Genomic DNA, 20,981 nt, shown 5'->3' on the forward strand with positions numbered 1-20,981 from the left:
TCTCGGTCCTGTTCTTTCACTTTTTGGGACCCTTTTTTCAGCAATTTGTCCCTCTGTATCTTCAGCTTCTCCAAGTATGACATGCATTGCTCCATGTCTCTTTCAATCTCTCCTATGCTAGACGCTGCAGGATGAAATCCTGTAGCTCCTCTGCTCTCCAAATCTTCATCGCTGTCTCCATCTTCACTGTTATAACACTCTTCTGAATCACTCTGATCATCATCATCATCATCATCCTTTGTCTTCCTAAACCTCAGTCTGCCCTTAGTTTCCAAATGTTTCATTTTCTTCTTACTTTTGGAGCTTGGATTCATCTTTATGGTTGTTTCAGCTTCTCAATTATTAGTTATCTGTGAATGTTTCACCAAAGTACTTTGTAGGCATGTGTGACGTTACTTCTTTAATGTCAGTCTCTGGTCATGCCCTGAGAGCCATCTGGGTGTCCAATTCAGTCACTTAACCATGGACAGTTGTAAATCTGTCGCCCCTCCTTCTCTGCTGCTCCTTCTCCAGATGTAGTTTCTGATGCAAGTATGTGGGGGATGGGACCAAAGTTGACTACTAAATCAGCTTGTAGAGGAGTAAGACAGGTCTGCTCTGACATCCATCGAGGCACACTGAATAAACACAAAACACAACACCTCCGAGAAGCATTACTTGTACTTTTAATCATACTAATTTTAGTTTTCTTGCTTCTAACCTATGACATCATTGATTCAAAATGGTGCTACAAAAATATTACCTAAGTAAGAAAAGTATCATAAAATATGTACTTCAAATACTAAAAGTAACAATGTAGAAAAATATGTTTGTTCTCACAAATCCTAATTCATTTTTTATGATATGTCAGATTACAATAATATCCAAAAGCAATTTGTCTTGGAAATTACCACTAGTCATTCCAAAGGACATTTATCTCTTTCTTTGTCTTTCTGTCACTTTCACAACACTCTCTTTCTGTCTTTAACCACCTTAGTACCTTATTGTACACTTAACTTTCTCTTAAAGTCATGCCTTTTTCCATTATCCCATAAAACTTTCATTTCCCTTTCTACAGCATACACTTAACATCTTCTCTCAGCTTTCCTGACCATCTTTTGTAACAATAGTTACCCATTATTAACTCTAACTGTTTGATAAGGATTGAATTACTCGCTGTTTCTTCACAGGAATCAGATTCATTCATTCGGTTTTCCACCTTCACAAATGTCACTCATTTCCTTGGTGCAATGACATAACCACAGGTAACAGTGGAGAACTTTAGCAAAATCAAAAACCTTATAGTATTATCAAATTTTGAATTGTTTTATTCAAAGTAAAATCATTTTAGATGCCTCGCCACTCAAAACAAGTGGTCCAACATTTTAAAATGGCAGAGGTGACAATCCTGAAGCCCATCAATCAGTCCTCTCATCTCTTACTTTCAATAGAGGTATAGAGGCTGGAATTTTCTTAATCCAGGGTGATCAATCACTGATTTGAGTTCCAGCAAATCACCTATGCCAGCTATTAATCTTTTTTTTTTTTCCTTTTTCTTTCAGGCCTGAGCCTTATTTATCCTACTTTTTCTACATTTTCTCTCGCTTTTTTTTTTATCCATCAACATAACTCTCATTTATAAATTTAATGGATCCCTATCAAATAGTTAAATAGTCAAGCAACAGCCACTTTAATGTTTTACTGAGCTGCACTTAACCCCCCTTCTTCTTCAGCCGCTCCGTCTCTGCCCTTTAGTGCAGGCGAGGAGTGGCCTAAACTTTCTGTGAAAACTGAATTCCTAGCATTCTTGGACATGCGCAGATCAGTCAACAGTGTGATTTCACAGTGAGTGGAACTCCACTGGAGTTTAGGAACCTAGGCTCACACTCAACCAAGAAAAATAACTAAAGAATCACTCAGCTTACTTTAACATAGAATTTCTTAATCTTAGTAGTTTCAAAACAGCAGATAATGCAAATAGCAATATGCTATCATAAAGCAGTTAAACAATCTCAAAGAAATCAGAGAAAACTTAATGATTCCTACAAATTCTCTCAACAGACAGACCTATTGTCTCTCCATTTTTCCCTTCAAAAGACCACATTAAAACGACAATGACACAGGACAAAACAAACCAACACAAAACATAAAACACAAATACTAGTTTGAAGCTTCTTATTTATACTATAGATTAGACTAATCTATTTTCACGTCCTCCAAAGGGGCTCATAAGTTTTAACACTTTAGAAAACGTTCTCTTCAAAAAGAGACTCATATTTTTAGCCATAATGAACAGAATATCTTTCCTTACAGATAACTAAAACTCCTGTTTTCAACCAAAACATATATGTATATATATATCTAATATATTAGGATCCTTATGACGCACGCACAGCCTATCACACACACAGCAGAAACACCACTGTTCACACACACACACTGCTGTTCACACACACTCTCTCTCATACACACAGAAGTCGACATTTTTCATGCATGTAATTCCTAAAAAGAGTTTGCTTTTTGTCTTTTTTTTTTTTTTTGTTATTTTGCTACCTTAGATATAGACATCCAATAGCAAGTCTACCTCGAACATTATTCGTCAACAATGCATCGATTGGGAAACCTACCATTGAACTGTTAGTCTACACCTCAGTTCTCAGAACTGGCTCAAACTTTTCATCTAATAAAAGTTCAAGACTACGGCCCATCCTGTGATCGCCTTTTTTCAAAGGGCTTTTTATGTCAGATTAACGGCGTTTTCCTTTATTTTTCTTGTTTCTGTTGGTTTCTCTTTATTGTTCCTGCTCTTTTCTGTATTCTTTTATTTTCTCTTATTTCCTTTTTCTTCTCCTTATTACTTCTTGTTTTTATTTTCTCTTGTTTCCTTTTTCTTTATGTTGTTTAAGCCAAATTGCCCTGGCCAGGGTTAAACTGTTTTTTTTAATCCAATTTGCCTATTCCTTAAAATCTTTTCACATCGTCTATGTGAATATCCCTTAATCCCTTACTTTTTCTCCCTTTTCTCTATTTCTTCATTTGAATTTCCTTTCCTCTGTTTCTCTAACTTCCTTAAGCCTTTGCTTCGTTTGTCTCATATTCCTTTTTCTCTGTTTCTCTAGCTTGCTTAAGCATTTGCTTTGTTTTCTTCTTATTTCTCATATGTTAACTCACACTTCCCCTGTCTGCGCTAATTTTAACACAAATAATTTAAAACGGAACCCCATCACACAGCAATCACTACACAAAATACACACAGATTCGACACGGTGCAATCCCTCATCGCACACACAGAGCCACACATGAACTGACCAGCGCCCAAATAGTGAGAAAGCTCACCTTATAGTCGACTAGTGAAGCGGGAGTCAGTCCCTGAGTGCCCATGATGAAACGATGACCTGGGAGATGCAACCGATCCCATCCTCGTCGCCAAAATTGTGGTGTCTTAAATAGTAGTGCTGTGATGCTGTATGAAGAGGAATCCGCCGACACTGATCTTGATTATAAAAAGGTTTATTACAAGCAAAGATTCAGCATCAATTTTACAAGCTCCTGCAGAAAGCTTGGAGAACGACCAACTCAAATTCTTCCAAAAGTCGTTCTGCCTTTCCTTTGTGTGAGCAACGTATATATCCTATGCATGGTATCATCATAGGGCGTGATATGTGTGAATACATGGTTCGACACAGAACTTAGCCAATCAATGCCTGTTATCTGGCACAACTCCAAAAAAGGTCTCTTCTGTCTTGGGGGGACCTCCGCTCTGCTTAACATTTTCCAGATGTTCTCAGTAAGTGTAGAGTAAAGTTCATAGGACTCCCTTATAACAAACCTTTAAGCAAAGTTTATAGAAAGTTATAGAATGGTCATATACTACACAGTTGTTTGTGATTATTTGTGTATTATTGTATTAATTGCTGGTTAAACACAGGTCAGTGCTCGGATTTCACCCTTCCACTGACAAATGAGACTATTCCACAGTTCAATATTGGCCCCTGAAGTTTCAGGGTGGTGCCCCGTTTTGATTGTTTGTTGATTTGATAAAGTTATTAATAACCATATTCATAACTTACATAAATCTTTCAACTGCGGCTGGTCACAGAGTGTTTTAAGGACTCGTAAGGGGGATATGTTCCCTGCTAAGAGTAGATTTTCATATATATAACCAATTTGTATACTTGAAGATATATGCAACCTGTTTAAGAACTGTATTCTTCTTTTGAACAGAAAAACGTTTTTAAACGAGTGATTTCTACTTTTTAATATATATAATCCTGTATGTAACCTGTTTTAAGAATTGTATTTTTCTTTTGAACAGAAAAACAATGTTTTTTAAATGAGTGATATCTGCTTTTTAATATAACCTGTTTTAAGAATTGTATTTACCATCTTTTGAAAATAAAGAATAATAAAAAATAAAATGAATAAAGAGTCATTCTTGCGTAATGTCTTAGAAAACATTAGCGGTTTCAGAGGAAAGGATGTAACGGGTGATGGAAAACATCTATTACAATCCACAGCATCCCGGTAGCTTTGGCGGCGTACAACGTCTCCGGCAGGGTGTACAGGATGAAACTGGCGAAAAAGTCAGTGTTCGGGAAGTTAAAGATTTTTTATCTGAGCAAGATGCCTATACATTGCATAAACCAGCGCGAGTACATTTTAGAGAATAGAGTGTTTGTTACAAAACCTTTAAATCAGTTTCAAGCCGACCTATGTGACATGCAAGCCTTGGTTGCACATAATGACGGATTTAATTATTTACTGACCGTTATAGACGTATTTTCTAAAAAAGCATATGTGCGTCCCTTGAAGAGAAGACGGCTGCTGAGGTCGTAAAAGCGTTTGAATCAGTGTTTCGAGAGAGTTTAATACCTGCCAAGCTACAAACTGACGCAGGCAAAGAATTTTTCAACAGAAAATTTGAGGCTCTGATGGACAAATACGCTATCAATCATTTTAGGACGGCCAGTGACTTAAAGGCTTTGGTCGTCGAGAGGTATAACCGTACCCTGAAATCTCGCATTTTTAAACGTCTGGTGTTGCGTGCAAATTTAAGAATATCTGGACGCCTTACCTGACCTACATAGTTATAACAACAGTTATCACAGCTCTATAAAAATGCGTTTTGTAGCGTACTATGAAGGGCAAGTAGGCGGGCCATGAGCCTTTCATGTACGGGCGAGGCTTAGGCTCTATCTTTTCGAAGTTGTTTCGGTTCTGCTGAAAAAAGGTTTTGCTGTGGCAAAACCGCATCTTAAAACAGCCGCTACAATCATTGCGTCCGATGCTGTGAAAGGATTTATGGGAAAACTGACCAAGAATAAGAATCAGGAAGGTTCTGGAGGTATTCTGGTCCTGTCCCGTAGAGCAAGGAAACGGCCTACGGGCGAGTGTGTTGTTTCCTCTGCATTTAAAAAACGCGCGATGCTCAAGAAGAGCAAATCAGTCAGGAGAGGCGCGCCTAAGAGAAGGAAGTCGGCGCAGAGCTCTGACATATTTTAATTTAGCACACACAATGGCTCTTTTACATCAGAACTCAGCCGAGTGCACCCTGGCTGAACTGGATCTCTTTTCAGCTCCCATGACGCAACTATCTGTAGAGGACAAAAAATATCAGGAATACCAGCCCCTCTCTGCACTGAGCGACAACTCGCCCATCGAATTCTTTATACCCAGAGACGGTGAAAAGTATTTGGACTTGAACGACACGCTGTTACACCTCCGAGTTAAAATCACAGAGAAGGATGGGGCAAACATCCCTGTCGATACAGCGGTGGGCCTAGTCAATTATCCTCTCAATACAATTTTTAGCCAATGCGAGGTTGGTCCGGGGTCAATGGATTCTATAGTAGTGACTAACAGGCCAAACAAAGGATTAGTCCATTTCAGCGCCGAATCTGGCGAACCTGTTCACAGTGACATATTTTTCTGTGAGCGCCTGTTGTTAAACTCTGTTGATTTGAGGATTAAACTTATTCGTAACAGCGACGCGTTTTGCCTTATGGGAGCTCGTGACACAAAGTTCACCCTGAAAATATTATCGGCTTCCCTGTTTGTTAAAAAGGTCACCGTTTCCCCTGCTGTACGCCTGGGTCATGCCGCGGCCCTGATGAAAGGCAATGCCCTCTATCCGCTCAGTGTGAAACGTACTCTATCCCTGAAAATTCGAGGATCTGCAACCAGGAGAACCTCTTTCTGGGTGCTATGCCCCGCTATTTAGCTTTAGCCATGGTGAACCACGAAGCTTTTTTAGGACGCAGGGACCTGTCTCCCTTTAATTTCAGACATAATGATGTAGAATATTTAGCCTTGTGCCAGGACGGTAGACAGGTTCCTGCTAAAGCCTTTCAGCCCCGTTTCAATGCGGAAATTCAGTCAGAGAATTCTACAATATGTTTACGGCCACGGGTCGCCATCTTAAAGACCTGCCCTCGAGCATTTTGCAGTTTCTGGAAAACCATTCAAAGAAGATAGAGTATCACAGCCGTCAGCTCCAGCAAATTTTCTTTTTTAACTCTGCCATAGAGCCTGCAGCTTATCATATAATCAAATGTTGACTCTGTATCATGAAGATGTCTATAAAAATGACCGGATGGTGTCTAATTTTGTCAATAAATATCAAAGGTGCGTCGGTCGTAACCGCTCAGAATCTTTTTTAAACATGGATACAGGAATGTTTAAGCCCTCCAGCGTATTTAAGAAACTAGTCCAACCTTTTGGTGTTTATTGGGTTCTTCTTTTATTGGTCAGTGAGAGGGTTTTTATTAAGTCAAGCATATGAGATCCTTTAACTACAACACCCTTAGAAACAAATTCACCTCTCGACGTCCATCCCTCGTCACTTGCGGCTAATTTCTGCATAATGTAGAGAGCATTTTTACGGTCACGTTTTTAACACCTCGCTCGCTGTTTCATCCAAAATGGTACGGTGGTCAGCAACTGCTACTGCATCTACTGCTGCTGATGCTGATGCTGCAGCAGCAGGTGCTGCAGAGTGCTCATCTTCTGCAGCATCCTGTCGCAGGCTGAGAGTAACGTTATGCACATCTTTCTTACTTTGTTTAAGCAAAGTGAGATATCGTAGCAGTAGAGCTTCGTATCTTTTACCTTTTTCATATGAATTTAATCCTGGATCATTTAGCACCCTGCTCATTTTCTCATTCAAATCATCTTCAGCCGTCTGTCTGATGGTTGGCTCCGGTCTAGTCATTTTGCTCAGCTGCTGGGGTGAAATCAGATACATTTTCTTGGCTGCCCTCAGAGCCATCTTTTAACGTTGTGGGCATGAAGGCGTGAGGTCCAGGATTATTAGCCGTGTTGCTCTTTTGTAGCATCTTCAAAACTTTCCAGGAAAAACAGTTTTTGTGAGGGAAACATCTGATGCGCGAGCACTCTAATCTGAAGCTGATCTCTGGGATTTTTAAATAGCACCAGACAATTGCTGTTTAAACTTATGGTACGGCTGTATCTGCCTTTATGGAATACATTTTGCGTTAGTATAACAACGCTCATATTTCGATGATGTCTGTATTGTGTGAAGATTTTCACCACCTCAGGATGATCAGATGCCTGAAATATGACATCGTCTAGTATGACCAGATGTGATTGCTCAGGAGGAAGCATACTCGTATCTTCAAAAGAATCAGGCAGGCCTTCGATAAACTTGATTTTTTTATTCATTTTCTTGATCTCGTCATACATGGGTTGATAACGTGTATAAATCCAGACAATGTTTTGAGGCACAATATCCATCACACGCTCACATTTCTCCAGTACAAATTTCAGAAAATACGTCTTGCCACATCCACTGGGGCCAACTATCAAACATGAGACTGGCACCTTTAACCTTGGATCAAAATCAATCTCTTCCATCATGCGTCCTTAGTAGCCAAAAGGTAGAGTTATACCGTCAGGAAATAGCCTCCTCTTGTCGTAAACGACTCTAAACTTTTTCTGAAATGACGAGTTTTTCAACAGAAACCTTTTTTTATCGCGTTTAATAACATGAGGAGTCTCAAGGGCCATTTCTTTAGCTCCCTTGAGGTAGCCCTTCACCAGCTCTGACACACTATCAAAGTTGATTTGTCCGCAACATTCACGAGTTTGGGTAATACCTTTCACTTTCATTACTACTTTTTTGTGATTTTTTGGTTTGGTACGCGTAGCTTTTTGGTCCAGCTGCTACATATTCCTGTATAGTGTCCCCACCCAACTCATCCGTAAGCTCGCCAAGAAGATTACCCAGCTCCAGAGGTGCCTCGCCCTCTTTCGTTACATATATCAGACTGTCTGTATCTGTATAGAAAACGTTCTGTTGCAACTTTTCTAAATAACTGTACAGTTTTTAGACGTCCATAAGCTGTAGTAAACACCGCAATGAAAATGTTATTGGTTCGTCCGGGAGGCACGAAGCAACGTTCATGGTGCGTCCACTGAATCAAGGCTATGTCATCCTCGTTGTTGTTTGTCGGTAAGAAAGACACGTGTCTTAGATTAATATTGCCCTGAAAACACCTTAAAGTAAAGGGCCGAGCGAGGAGAGAGAGGTTCTGGAGAATCAAATTTCTTCATAAACTCTCTCACACCTGGGTGTGTTTTTTTCATTTCGGTCCAAACGTGCTCTCTCATCACCTCCGTACGGAGGCCATGAGCGACCCTCAGCTGATGCAATTTCTCCTCGCTAGCTGCATGCATCTCCCAAAGGGTTTTCCTGTCATAGGGCAGATATCGTGAGGCCTGAAACAGGTAGGGCAACCTGAAAAAAGCATCCCTGGAATTCCCATGCCTGCTCTACCCCGTCTACAAACGCATGGCCGTCTACAAAGTACGGACCAATCTTTTTTTCCCTGCGGTTTAGGGCGTGCTGAATGAAAATGTTTTTTGAAAACATCACCCATTCCAACCACTGAATTGAGCAGCATGAGTATTTTTTGAATTGGCGCCTGTAGTCGTCAGGCGAAGGAATCGCGAGTGTCTCAAGCAGGAAGTTTGTCTGGAAAACCTTCATACATGCAGAGGATATTGTGATGCAGCTAAAAGGATCCACGCGCATCTCGCATATGAACTCCTCTCTGAATTTCAGGCACCCCTCAACAAGAATGTCAACGTCATTTTTACAGTAGTACACAGACTCTTTTCAAAGTTGAAGACACCCTGAGAGACCTCTCTGTTCCATCTGTGAAACTCCTCCCGCTGAGTCGGTGACATGTTTTCTGCCCCATAATCTGACGGAGGAGGGTAGGCGCCGATGTAGTTTAGATGCTGACGGGCACTAAATTTGTGCGGGAAGTGGCCTTTGGACTTGTCTGCAAATCCCAAAGCTTTGGGCATTGCGGCGAGTTTCATGCTAAGAAACGATAGAGAGTCGATAAAACGTAACTGGTAATCGATTTCCGATTTCCTTGCATCAGAATCGACGGGGTCATACCTAAACGGATCATGCTTTTTAGGATCAGGTAACTGTCGAATCCTTTTGCATTGTGCACAATAAATGTAGCGTTACGATAGCGAGGTTTCCTGAACTTCATGAGAAACTTTTCGACGCAGCCCAGGCCATAACACTGCCATTCTTCACCCTGTAAAGATTTTGTACACACTAGTAGGCATGATGTTCACCGGCCCTGTTGCTAAATGTCTCAAAATCGTAAGAAACTACATTCTGTGTGTGTTCTTCTACCTCCAGAGGCCGTATATAGCACGTGTGGTTCTGAATCATTAGTTTCCTCCCCACAAACTCTACATTTTTCACGCGGCCATTTGTGCTCTTTTACAAGCATCGAAAATATATTTACACTTTGGACACTTGTGAAGCTTCTGACAAGTACTGAGGTTTGAATCAGGTAAAGCTCTAGACTTTTTGTGTTTAACATAACACGAGTACACTGCGTCAATGTATTCAATTTGACATGTTGGATCGAGGCAGAGATTGCAATGACCTGGACAATGGTGTTTCTCACTCTGACAGTAGCTTCTGTAGCAGTAATGACAGACATTATCAACCCCTAAAAACCCTTTAACATTTTTATTCCGTAGTAGTGGCCTTGAAGCAAGAATAAAAACACGGGATTGTCAGACTTTGGGTAATCTGTTTCAAAATGGGAGATAGCTCGATCCTCGGAGGCCCTGTAAAACACAACAATTTTGCGCTTTACTATCTGTTCAAATTTATTGACCTGACTGAAGGTTACATCTGTTTGATTGCTCAGACCCGCGAGATGCTGAAATTCTCTAGCCTGCTCATCAGCTTGTCTATCGGTGAGATCAGGATTGACAAGCAGAGCCAGGCTGATGGCAAAGCATAGTTTATTGTTACGGTTGTGTACTATATACAAATGTTTTCTTTTCTTTTTAATGATTTCACTGTCCATAGTTGTTTTTAATTTACGCTTTACACCCCCGCCTCGTGGGTTTCGCACCACTTGAATAACTAATTCTAGATTGGACTCGTCGTCAATATTTCGGTTAGATTGTATCAACCGTTCCAGTAACCCTTCAAAAACGGTCTGAAAGTCGACACCCCTCTCACTGACTCGAATGATATTGTGTTCTTGCGCATTTTCAGCTATTATTTCGACCTGTACGATGTCATTAGGTCTAACCTCTGGTCTCACTCTCTCTGCTAAGCCGGTAAAATTCCCTGAAACCTCTTGATAGAATCGGGCTAGATCGGGCACATTTCCGACATTGCCCATCACCCGACCAGAAGGGCCTTCTCTCTCTCTCTCCCTCTCTCTCTCTCTCTCTCTCTCTCTCTGTCTGTCCCTCTACCCTTTCCATAAAAATAAGAAAACCAGCATCTGCAGTAAGGGGTATAATATAAAATAACATAACATAACATAACATAAAATAACTTTTGTAGCACCCGCAACCGTCTGCGGAGGTTGAGTTTGCACAGGGCCCGGTAACTCTGTTGCTTCTAGCTGTCCCGGCTGTCTTTCGACGGGTTCAAGGACTGAAGGAATAATTTCCTCTGCATTATCATCAGATACATTCAGAATCTCGCCATCTTCTCCTTCTTCTCCTTCTTCTTCTTCTTCTTCTTCTTCTTCTTCTTCTTCTTCTTCGTCTTCAGAGATGTCAGGGGAGGTGCTGGCACTGTTCTCTGGGTATACAGTTTCTATAAAAACATTCAATAACATTAGTTTAAAAAAGTGTTAAAGTTTTAAGCTAAGTATCTCTCTCTCTCTCTCTCTCTCTCTCTCTCTCTCTCTCAGTCTCACTGTCTCTCTATCACGCTACCCCTCTTGTTCACATCCACCCACTGCCCCACCCATACCCACACACACACACACACACACACACACACACACACACACACACACACACACCACACATACACACACACACACACACACACACACACACACCCCTGTCTCTCCTCAATCTCACTCTGTGTTTTAAAGCATTAAGTTAAAAAACACAAAAACATGGCATGATGTTAAAAGAAAAAAATATTTTGCTTACCTATTTGCAGGGGCATCATGGGCTGAACAGTGTGGGGAATTTCGACCCTTTCCAGCAGAGATTGCAGTGGTTGTCTGAATTCTGTCTCAATCGTCACAATAGGTATGATAATTGGATGTATAATTGGGCGGGCGTTGGTCCATGGTGCTGTTTCGCCCCCAATAATTTCCGCAATTTCAAGATCCCCAGAAAAGACGGCAGGATTTTGGTAATATGCTCTGGCGGTGTCATCGATCATGTCTTGGGTGAGAGAAGAGGTAAAATAGATCCAGTTATTGTATTAGTGTTGTAAATAAAGCATTAAATGATAAACCTTATCTACCTACCATACTCAGCATCTGTTATTACAATGTCTCTGAAGTCATCATTGCCCTCTGTTAGGAAGAACAGACATAATGGTTGAAAAAGAAAATTTTCAAAACACTTCAAGTGTTAAGTGTAATTACATAATAATAAGCAATAATAATAATATAGAACTCGCCTGAAAAGTAGTGTGACGGCATCATTCTGGCTCCAGGCTAAAAGTCCTTCTGTGACTGAAATGGCTGCAGGTTCACATTGTGGCAACATTTACAACTTTAAGGACTGTTTGTGTGTGCGTGAGTTTGGGTATGTACTGAGATGCATTGACCTTTGGGGCTTAGGCCCATTCACGCTTATTAGAGCTACTTCCTTAGCCTGTTGTAAGAGGAGTCCTTGCGTTTTTGAACATTCCTTTTTTACAACCCAGTCTTACCCACTCTCTGGTCTCACAGTTATATGTTTAACTGCTTCAAATAGTGTAAAGATACTTCATTCTTGCTCATTGGTTCATTTAAAAACACGCAATTTTCCTGTCTTGATGCATTAATACGCAGCTTCCGGTCTCCTCCCTGGTAATATCCGGTCTGAGGCACGCCCTCTTTCTGGAAAGTTCCAGAAGAATCGCGTCAGAAACATCTGGCAGATGTAAATCACATTTTTGACAGCTCGTGACCTCTTGACCTGCCGGTCATCAATCAATCTGCATTCCAAGTTGACAGAAGCTACCTTCTACTACTCTCTCACATGTTGGCCGGAAATCCTTTGTTTGAAAAATATGTTTAACCCACTACTGGATGGTTCCAACAGTAGCATATGGTGGAGACTGAGAGGAGTCAAAATGGCACCGCTGCTGTGACTGTGGCAGAAAAGCAACAGGCTAAGCAGGCGGTCAAATATTCGCAGCACTAGAGAAATCTCCGCTGAGCTAGTTCTGAAGGAAATTCGCTGCTCCATTGTTTCGATGGAGTCGATCCTCTCCAGCCTAGTAACCAGAATGAATGAGTTTGAGAGCTTTGGGAAAATTTAAGATTTTGAAAATCGATCCTGATGCAATAATGTCCGTTTTGTGGGCATCCCCAAGGGTATGGAAGAAGGAGATACGGTGAAGATTTTGGGTGACCTGATTCGGGAGTTGCTGGAGATTGAGGGAGAGATTGAGATCGAGCGTGTACACAGAACTGGCCAGCAGCCCCAGTCAGGACACAGACCAGGGACAATTCTGGCGAGATTCCTAAGATCATCGGACCGCGACCTGGTGTTGCGGGGGGCAAGAGGCAAGGGCAATTATCCTGGCAGAATAACAACATAATTCTATTTCCAGACTTCTCCACAGCGACACAGATAAAGTGCGTGTAAAATGTATAAAGGAGTGTAAAAAAAAAACCATGAGAGAGTGCACCAGATTGAGGCATTTAAAGACAACATTTTGTTACAGGGGAGCATGCCCATGGACCCCCATAGGGGGGCTTGTGCCCCAGTGCAGCTCTAGGTCTAGTGACGCCCCTGGGGCAGTGTCCCTGTTTTAAGTTTACAAAGATAAAAACATTACCTGTTTTGGAGGTATTTACGCTTCTGAGCTGAAAATGTCCCCGGATTTTGTCTCAGCAATCTGGTCACCTTAGCTCAAACCTTCTCCTGCCTGCCTGCCGTATCTCTGCATTTGGGTCCTCTAATTCCCTGCACCGCGTCACAGAATGATCTGACCAGAAATGGACCCAGCAGAGTTCGAGCCTCTCCTTCACCCACGGAACCAGATGGTGAGCGGATGATTTATTTTTTCCATTCTCCTCATAAGGTGGACCCGCCTTTACTAGGCACCTCATAGGGGTTCGCTGGTGGGATGTAGAGCGGAAATTCAGCCCTCCAGAGTTGAAGGACATATCCATTGGTCTGCCTGTTTCTCGGCCTACTGGCTTCCTGGCCACTGGTTCTCAGTCCCTGCTTCTCCAGAACCTCCGCTGACTTGCAGCTTTCCAGCTCCCGAGCTGTCCAGGGTCCCCGAGCTCCCCAGTGTCCCCAAGCTCCCCGGTGTCCCTGAGCTTTCCAGTGTCCCCGAGCTTTCCAGTGTTCCAGAACTGTCCGTGTCCCAGCACTGTCCAGTGTACCCCAGCTTTGCAGTATTCACTGAGTCCCAGCTGGCGTGCAGCCCTCCACGTCCCGGCTGGCATGTAGCTCCCCAGAGTCCCGGCTGGCTAGCAGCTCCCCAGAGTCCCGGCTGGCTAGCAGCCTTCCGAACCCCGGCTGGCTAGCAGCCTCCCCGAACCCCGGCTGGCTAGCAGCCTTTCCGAACCCCGGCTTGCTAGCAGTCTTTCCGAACCCCGGCTGGCGTCCAGCCACCCTGAATCGGCTATGGCCGCTCCCCCTGAGCCCCGACTGGCATCCAGCCGCCCTGAACCCCAGCTGACTTCCAGCTTCCTTCACCCCCAGCTGACGTCCAGCCTCCCTGAACCCTGGCTGACGTCCAGCCTCCCAGTGACTTTGCCGGTCTCTGGCACCCCTGAGACCGCCCCTGAGACTTTGCCGGTCTCCGTCTCTCAGTCCAGAGACAAGACATTAGTTTTTGCCCTTTGGACTCTTGGACTTGTTTCTGCCTGCTTCAGTTTTGGATCGCCTTTGGTTTGCTCCCTGTTTTTGTGTTTAATAAATTCTCGAGCTCAAACCTTCTCCTGCCTGCCTGCCGTATCTCTGCATTTGGGTCCTCTAATTCCCTGCACCGCATCACAGGAACTCTCTGCTGCTCAATGATACCTCACACAATAGTCTACATCAAACGGGTCATAAGTTATGAAAGGGGGCATGGCTTAAGCATAGGGGGGCGGGCAAAACCAACCACCTGCGTTGAACGGGCCCTCGCCCCTCACAGCACATTGGGGGTGCTGGTGGGGCTATTTACTTCAAATGATGCACATGGCTTTAGCGGAGCACGGGGAACGGCTGGGTCGGTTGTAAGTCTTCGGTCACTACAGGTTGACACACAAGCGAACATTTGCTTTGAAATAGCTCCATTTCCCAAGAAAAGTGGATTTATTTCGGTGATTCTGACAAGCATCTTGGACCCTATACGGACCCCAACGCAACCAGTGTTTCAAATCTGCAGAAGAGAGAACCACGCATTTCTCTAGAGTCGACTCTGAACTGCTCCACAAACCCTGCCCGGGTGGATTTGTTTCGTTAACCCCTGGCCAAGTGGTTAACCCGTTTCTGTTCTACGTGGAAAGTCCGCTGGACAAACTTGATGGACAACATACAGTAAAGCTTAGTGTTCTGGGCAGAGAGATTTAGAACATTGTATGTTTATAATATAAAGGCTAATGCTGCCATTGTTTTGTGATCATTGTCAGAACCTCGAAAATTAAGACTCGGTGCCTTTTTTTTATTCCAAGTGTGTTCCTATGGAGTAAGAATCATGCCAAAACCTCACACACACACACACACACACACACACACGACAACAGGAGCTACCGACTTGCTTGCCGCCGCCTTTGACTTGGAATCGCACGGACACGGAAAGAGAAGAGAAGAAGACACGCTAGTGTGGGGGTGTAAATGAACACAATGAGCAGCCAACAGGTGAGTTTGCAGTCGTTGCTGGTGAAAAATCAAATAACTAAACTCCAGAAATGTCTGTCGTGGGTAGGATGATATATATATGTAGCTTATGGTACCGCAGGAGCTAACCTAGCTTACACCGATTTGGCTAACTTAACTTTTTATTCTGTTTCTAACTTAACTAAATTAAACTATGGTCTCATATAACGTTATAACGTTACACTTGATACGTCTTGGTCTTAAGACAGAATTTTGAAGTGAAGACGACCTCGGTCACACACATTTGTTTGAGCACCATCTGAGGAGTCGTGTTAAGTCACTGAAATAACAAAATAACGGGAGGCTGATAACTTCAGATCCAATCCACTTTATTTATGTATCACATTTTCAGATGTGTAATTCCAACATAATTTGTTCACCCAATTAAGTTTTTATAATAATTGTAGCGACCCGGAATAATTAGCTAAGAAGCAGGAGCTGGTTTAGCTGGTCTTTATTCTCCACAGCTTGAATGTGTTCAAGCTGTGGAGAATAAAGACCAGCCAACTAGGCCGTAGCCAACGCCAAAACAATAAAACAGATATCGCTATCAACATTAGCACTCAACGTCTCTCCTAACTCTCACTCACCGGAGCCCCACAACAACGAACCATGCACCAATCACAGGTGCTCTCTCACACACCCCGTTGCCATGGCAAACATCCTGACTAACAGGCTTCACAGCCTCTGACAACGCCACACCTCAGACTTCTCGCAACCCATACACTGCAGTACAACCAGACTGAACACAAACAACCACAGTGAATACACAGCCCGTTACAATATTGCTAAGTTGTTGGTTATTAATTATATCTAAGTTAGTGTGGACAGATAAAATGTGTGCATACTAACATGCTTCCTTTGGATTTGAGTTTTAAATGATCAGTTTAAGTTCTCTCACTTAGTAGATGGTATTTATTTTGCTGAAAATTGCTTTTATGCTAATTAAAAAAAAAAAAGCATTCAAATCTTTCTTTATTCTTGTTTGTATGTATGTGTTTCCAGAAGTCGGACTATGCCAATATTGAGACTGCTGCACGGAACTTGCTGGCTCTCTTATCAGCAAGTGTCAGTCAAGGGCAGGTTGAGGTTCCAGGCCAGAGCCAAGTTCAGGTTCAGATTCAGGGCCAGCATCAGAGCCAGGGAACTTTTCAGGAATCACGAGCGAGACAGGCCAATGTGCAGCAGGAGATATCAAAGTTAGAAAAAGTACGTGTCTACAATGTATATAATATATATATATATGTAGAGCCGTTCAGATTTTGTATGACATGCCTTTCAATTTACTTCACAGGTCTTTTCCTGCTCTTTTTCGAAGAGAATGAACCAGTGGCAAACGCATATTTCCTACGCTACTTAAAATGGTTTCAGCAGCACAAAGGCCACAAATATTCAGTTTTATTTACTCCTTTACTATTTACTTTGTCTGGTGGATGGCTGTTTCATAAGGCAACTGGTAAGCAGATACAGCATGATTTGACATTGTGTGACACATCTGAAATGGACTTTTGAAAAACAAGTTAAAACTGTATTTGTTAATTCAGTGTTGCTAGACAATCTGACCATCTTCCAGGGCTGAAAATTAACAAGCACCAAATGCGTTGATCCCGCCTGAGTCTGAAGGCTACACCGCAAAACTGCTTAAGTGATGTCATTGATAATGTTAACCTGATCCACTTAACAGGAAAACAATGAGAATGCTGATGAAAAACAAGATCAGGATGTTTCGTCTGTATCCTGCAGTCAGAACAGTAAGTATAAGTACATTGACATCACACTCTTAAAAGAATAACTTTACATGTTTTCATGCTATATTGATTAATGTGGGCTGGATTGTTTGTTGTTGTTAAAAAAAGTTAAGAATAAGCATGATAATTCAGTTATTCTGATTGATGTTCCTGTAGTCTAACCATGGGACTGATTTTCTTTATTTTTTTTCTCATCCTGGTTGTGTTTTGTTTCCAAATTACCACAATGTTGTTGTTGGTATGTCTCCCCTGCTTGCACAGATCATTAGAAGTGTACAATTTCAAAACAATTTTTGATCATATAATTTCTCAAGTTTTGGCTTACATTTTTATCAAAATAATCTATACATAGTAATGAAAGTGGTGCCTTGCTAACATTAAGATTTGAGTTAATATTCTTTTAAGTTAACGCTGATTACTGTATTTATGTCTTTTTTTCAGCTTCAACAGTCGCGAGAGCGTTTGTCCCATTTGCCAAGTAGTATACCCTGCTGATGTCATTGAGATGCATGCCAGTGCCTGCAATGATGTAGTTTTGCCTTGATTCATAACAATTTTTCCTTTTGTAATTGGATGTTTATTAGCAGACATATGCACAAGTTAGAGGGTCCAGGAATCTGCCTTGACCATATTCAGAGAATAGAGAAAGCTAAAAGACAGATATTATGTCGTTCAGGCCATCAACTCCGGAGGATCACTCATTTGACAGCAGTGGAGTGGATTTAGAAGCAATGGAAGGACCATCTGGCACATCCTCACAGATTGCACCTTTGCAGAATCAGCCAACAAGTTCTTCAGGACCTTCTGATTCTATAAAACTGAGGGTTTGTAGTCTACTTGTTACACCCTGTTAGTGGTCCTTGTTAAAATGTTTGGTTAATGGCCTTTTCTGTGTTGAAATCTTTACTCCATTTATAGATTGGAAGACCATACCAGACCTGGCAAGGGCTGCTCAGTTGTAGAGGGAGACAATACTTGACAGTCACGTATCAGGGAAGCCACGCTTTTGCACGTTGACCTCACCTTTATTTGACTTTTTGCATTGGCCTTCGGGTCCCACGCTTGTTTCATTTCATGTCATGTCTACTAATACTGGCTCTTCAGGTCCCGGGGACCCGGGCCAGTATTCGATCGTAATTCTCTACTACCGTGGCCTTGGCCTTCGGGTCTCTGGGACCCTGCCTGTATTCGATCGTATTTCTCTGCTACCGTGGCCCTGGATTTCGGGTCTCTGGGACCCATGCTTGTTTCATTTCATGTCATGTCTACTAACGTGGCCCTGGCACTTCAGGTCCCGGGGACTATGGCCTGTATTCGATGGTATTTCTCTATTACCGCGGCGTCGGCCTTCGGGTCTCTGGGACCCCGGCCTGTATTCGATCGTATTTCTCTGCTACCGTGGCCCTGGACTTCGGGTCTCTGGGACCCTGGCCAGTATTCGATGTTATGTGTGTCAGAAGAGGACAGAGACAAAAAAGAAAAGGAAAAGAAAAAGAAAAAAAAAAGAGAAAAAGACTGCTGCGACGAAGACGACAACAATGACAAGAACAAGGAGTAAACGCAGAACAAGAGCGTGGACAAGAAGGGGAGAGGAAGACGAAGAGAGTGAAGAGAAAGAGAGGGAAAAGTTTGTGTCAAGAAAAGGCAAAATCGAATGGTCCTCGGAAACGTATCATCGAACTCATCACCGTGGCACCAAAGAAGAAGTAGAAAGAGAAGAACAAGAAGAACAAGAACAAGACCGAGGCGCTACTCCTCCACAGAGCCCGGGACCCACAGAGTACGCTGCCATGCACGTCGACGACATAGTCATAGTCCCCTGTTTGTCACACGGCAAATAGAAGACTCAGGGCCCCGGGTGGTGTTGGATGTAACCAAGGGGCTGAGTGGCCCGCGCAACGTCACGTGCAACAACTTCTTCACCTCTTACAAACTGGCCCAGCAGCTCCTCGATGAGAGGCACTTCACCGTGGTGGACACAATGCGCAAAAACAAGCCTGAGCTGCTGGACCGCAAAACACACACCGTGTGCGGTGGCTGCAAGAGATATATCTGCGGGAGCTACACGCGGGCCTATGGCAACGGTACCCGAAGCACAACGCGAGGCTAATACAAAAAGTGAATAAACTAAACAAGTCCCCGTGACACGAAGGACAACACAAGGGTTAAGTGACAGAAATAGGGTTTTACATCATGATTTGAATTATTCTTGAAGAGAAACATGTATTTCATAGTTTCTGGTAAGAAACGCATTACAAGAAACTCTGTGGAGGCCCAAACGCCCAAAAATCTTTTCTGCACAGAGCTATGTGTATGGGAAGTTCTGCTAAGAAACTACTGTAAAGCTGTTTAAGTGATAGAAACAGGGTTAACACATCATCAGAACCTATGTGGACGCCAAAACGCATGCGTAAAGGAACTTCTGGTGAGCAACCACTGCAGCTGTTTAAGTGACAGAAACAGGGTGTTTGTGGTGGAAGTATTTCGGACCAAAGGAAAATAGGAAAGTGAAACAAAACTAGAAAATGCATTTCCTGCGGAAAATGCGTGGGAATGCTGAATAGCTGAATTGCTAAAGCTAAACTGGTTGAATAGTTTAAATCAGTAAGAAGAAGTTGAAGTAGTGAGAATAGTTGAAAAAGTGGAAATCGTTTTAATACGTATGAATTTCATTAAAAAGTTAAAAGCTTATGCTAAACTGAACTGTTGGCTTCAAAAGTTGAATAATGACAAAAGATGTAGAACATTGTGAGGTCTGAGTTTATTTTCTAACTGATAATCACTCACAAATGCAGAAATATGAAACAAATAGTACGAAAAATCTTAAAGCTTAAATGCACTACACGCTAAAAAAATCAGGAAAATTGTTAGAGTTGGAAGCTAAACTGCATTACCCAAGTGAAGAGCTAAAATACATTGTTAGAAAAGCTTGAAGCTGAACTGTAATACTGTCAAAGATGAAAGTTGAAATGAATTACCTAAAACGGCTGAAAGAAGAAATACTTTGTATTATTATCAGACACTGCATAGAACGATAAAGCATCAATCTAGCTGATATGAGATGTGAAATATATTAGGTAAAAAGAATGGGGCTAAACAAAAGGAAAGAGAGGACAGAGAGAAGGAGAGAAGAGAGGAGAGAAAGAGAGGAGAGCCAAAATAAAACATGAATAGCTGAATTGCTAAAGCTAAACTGTTTGAATAGCTTAAATCCGTAAGAATAAGTTGAAGTGAGAATAATTGAAAAAAAGTGAAATAACATCTCAATCAGGGACATATTGACTGATGTATCACAGCTGGTTTCAAACCTTGATCTCCCACACCAAAGACATACACAATATCCACTACACTATCATCTGTATAGTTGAAAATGTTCCTTTTATAAAGCCTGTCTTTGATCATTGATCACCACACCAGCTAATGCTAATGAGTGAGAGACAGTGTGAGAGAACAGTAGGTTCTTTATTTAGAACTGTAGGTGAAAGTATGGAGGGGCTGAAAATGTTGGGAGCGGAAGAAAATTTGAAGGATTTGAAGCATGATCTCATTGACTTCAATGTTTAAAAAAAGTGTTAAAAAGCTTAATATTTTAAAAAGTATAAATAATAGAAAAAAAGTTGAAGAAGTCCCGTCATTAGCTGAAAGAGCTGAACATTTTAAAAGTTGAATGGTTTTAATAGCTCAACGTGTGCAGAAGTTACAGAGAGCCAAAAAACGTACGGAAGAGGGAATAAAATAAAAAAAAAGAGAGACAGAGAGACAGAGACAGTCAGACAGAAGTGGAACGCACAAGATATAGACTAATGTTCATATTACTGCCTGTAGTATTCAAGTTGACTGTCTGTGAAAGGGTTGTCATGGCTACTAATGACCTGTGACCATGTTGATAAACACCCTTTG

General features: G+C 42.1%; 1 long non-coding RNA gene across 1 annotated transcript; it reads right to left on the bottom strand.

The window, feature by feature from the left end:
• Positions 1 to 470: 470 nt before the first annotated feature.
• Positions 471 to 17,503, bottom strand: LOC116034697. The gene is made up of 3 exons (XR_004101178.1): positions 17,492 to 17,503; positions 6,066 to 6,067; positions 471 to 558 (listed from the first exon to the last, which is right to left on the bottom strand). It is a non-coding gene; the product is annotated as an uncharacterized LOC116034697 (long non-coding RNA).
• Between the last annotated feature and the right edge of the window lie 3,478 nt (positions 17,504 to 20,981).

Source organism: Sander lucioperca, chromosome 7 (assembly GCF_008315115.2).
Source record: "Sander lucioperca isolate FBNREF2018 chromosome 7, SLUC_FBN_1.2, whole genome shotgun sequence".
Classification (NCBI taxonomy): domain Eukaryota; kingdom Metazoa; phylum Chordata; class Actinopteri; order Perciformes; family Percidae; genus Sander; species Sander lucioperca.